The sequence below is a fragment of the Eumetopias jubatus genome, unplaced genomic scaffold (assembly GCF_037043125.1).
Source record: "Eumetopias jubatus isolate StellerSeaLion01/CBP00866 unplaced genomic scaffold, mEumJub1_p1.0 scaffold_5, whole genome shotgun sequence".
NCBI lineage: Eukaryota > Metazoa > Chordata > Mammalia > Carnivora > Otariidae > Eumetopias > Eumetopias jubatus.
In genome coordinates, this window is record NW_028274811.1 from 100,037,020 (window position 1) to 100,040,053 (window position 3,034).

Below are 3,034 nucleotides of genomic sequence, written 5' to 3' on the forward strand. Positions count from 1 at the left end.
TCTATGGCAAGTATTTATTGCCTATTTACCCCTTAACCTGCTGCACTTTGTCTTCCTGCCTTTTCACTTGGCGGAAACTGCCCTCTTAAAAGTCATCTGAGACTTGCTAATTACTGAATCTAATAATTTTTCTCAGGTACCCTCCCCTCCATTTTTTTTTTTAACTTCTCTAAGCCACTTTAACAGTTACGGCTGACATGTGTTGAGCTTTCCCTACCAGGTACTTACATGCTCTTCTTATGGAAGCCTCATAGAACACTACAACTACGATGTAGATATTCTGCTTAATCTTCATTTGCTGATGAGAAACTAAAGCTCATACAGATAAAATCAGTAATGCAGCTGCATTTTAATTATAAGAAGTCTAACTCTTTAGTCTACACTTTCCACTTGTTGGTCCCTTATTTTATTCTGCATTAATCTCTATTAACTTGGTAGTATTCATGATGACAGTCATCCTCTGCACTGCATTAGATAATTTTCCTTCAGATACTTCATCTTCCCAACTAGTTTGTAAACTCTCAGGTTCTGGTGACTTTTTTTTTTTCACTTTCCTGAACTTTATTAAAGAAAAAGCAATGATGGTAAATCTTGAGAACATAGTCAATTTTCTAGGATTCTTCCCTTGAAAATGTGACATTTGATTTCCAAACACATGCCAGAGCGTACATGGTTCCCAATTGTACCAAGTAGGTGAGAAGCTGAAATCCTAAAATGTTCATCTTCCAACTCTCCCCAGTCTGTGGTCTGTCTTTGGATCAGCAATAATTGCCTGAACAGCTACTATGGCTTCATTAATTTTTCTGTAGCTCTCTGAGCTCTTCTATATGCAGCAATCACAGAATTTGAGCAGCTTCATTAAGAACTGCATCTCCTGTGTCAAAACCAAGAATATGTTTGTCTAAAGCAACAGGCAAGCCCTCTTTCGTTTGATTTGCTTTAGCAACTGCATCCTGAGTCAGGGGCTCCTGGACCAAAATGCAAATTGCCTTAAGCATTACCAGGTAATCAACATGACGCTGAATCTGACGAAGGTTAGCCAAAGCCATTACACCAGCCTTAACATCAGGATTATTTACATCCAAGTTGACCAATGGTTCTGCATTTTTAGCTGCATTGTCAGCATTTTTTGTATTATCAGTTACCAAGTCCTTGTATTTTTCAGCATTATCTCCATATTCAAGTCTAACAGCTAAACCAAGAAGCCAGTCAATTGCTTCTTTTCCATCTTGAATCTTGAAAGGACAGTTAACATCTTTGAGATACTTTTCAAAGAACTTGGGCCAGTCACTGCTGTGGATGTTTCTTAAATTACCTCTGTCTTCAATCTTGTAGTGTCTGATTTTCTGGTCTTCAAGCCAAACAATAAAGTTTCTAAATTCTGTTTCATCTTTGCAGTTGAAGCCAGCCAGGTTGTGGTAGTCGAGGGCCATCAGCTTGTGTCAGAACATGGTCCCCGCGTCTCGCTCTGGTCCCCCGGGCTTCGGCCGGGAGAGGACAGGCGAGGAGGAGCGGGTGGCACAGGCACCGGCGACACGGAGAAAGGGCCCTGGTGATTGTACTTTTTAATTCCCCCAAATACGTGATTTTCTAAGTAGTGCTATATTACATTAAATTGAGGTGTTCTTCTTCTTGACATTCAATAGCATGCCATAATCAACACATTGGGATAATTTATGATTTAACAGAATAAAATATACTGCAAGTATATTTCATTGACTCCCCTCCTCTTGGGAATAAGGGCAAATTATATGATAAAATAAACACAAGGAGACTGCAGGAATATCTAGGCATTTAGAATTGGGAGGAGGGGCAGTTTTAACAGCTCATATATACATTACAAGATGAGAATTTGTAATAGGGTATAGCTAGGAAGTATTACCATCCCAAAAAGGAGATGTTTATGTTTCCTGTTTCTTGTTTACTGCAAGAAGAGTTAAGTAATACTATTTTTATCACCAGCGGACCCGGTCGAGGAGGAGAGGGAAAGGAGTGGAACTGGGGAAAGAAACTGATCAAGAGAACAAGAGTCTGGCCACCACCCTGGTCTATCTGTAAATCAAGGTATTGGATTTTAAGGATTTAAAGGACCTATCCTGCCTTCAAATTCTATGATCTGTGAAAGAGAGAGAATAAGAGAAAGAAAAAGGAGGAGAGAATAGGAAATTTCACCTAGGGAATCTTATTCTTTAAGTACCATCCCCCTGGGCTTTGGTAACCTTCATTTGCTGTGTGGTTACTAAGAGTTCACCTTGAGTGAGGGTCCCCTATTTCACCTCTCCACTTTGAATGGCAGACAGAGGGGGCAATCAGTTGAAGATGTGAAGATACCAGATGCGCAAACTGAACTCTCTCCTCCTTCTCTATTAAACTTCTCTTTCCTAAAACTTATGAACAGGCAGTTTTTCTGAAAGAAGATACACAAGTGACGCTTATGTGAAAAAGATGCACAAGATTAGAAATGGGGGGGAAAGTACCAAAGAAAACTTCAGAGTTTCTCACCTATCAGATCACCAAATTTCTATTCAGTGACAACATATTCTGCTTTTGAGACTGTGTAAGAAAAGTCTTACTCATGCTTTGATGGTAGGAACGCAAAATAGCACAACCCCCAAAGATTCCCCAAGAAGAATAGGTAAATATTTAGCATAATTGTACATGCTTATACCACTTGACTCAATAATCCTCCTTCTTGGAAGCCAACTCAAAGTTAAACTGAAAAACAGACAGAATGATTTATATGTAGTATTATCTACTGTGGCATCATTAGTAATAGCAAAAGATAGGAATAATACTAAATATCCATCTAGAGAAAACTGAATAAACTATCCACAGGACAGAGTACTAGGAAACCACAAAAATGAATAAGGAAGGGCCACATGTATTGATAGGGAATGATATCAGAGATATGCCATTAAGTAAAGAAAACAAAACACAATAAAGGAATGAATACTAAACATACTACTTTTGTGTCAGAAAGACAGAAAATACACATGCATGTGTATGCTCTCGTTCTTGCCAAAAGAAACAAAAA

The 3,034-nt window shown here is 38.7% G+C and overlaps 1 pseudogene; it reads right to left on the reverse strand.

Moving 5' to 3' along the window:
• Positions 1–706: 706 nt before the first annotated feature.
• On the reverse strand, positions 707–1,451 carry LOC114211972 (tRNA-splicing ligase complex subunit RTRAF pseudogene; annotated as a pseudogene).
• Between the last annotated feature and the right edge of the window lie 1,583 nt (positions 1,452–3,034).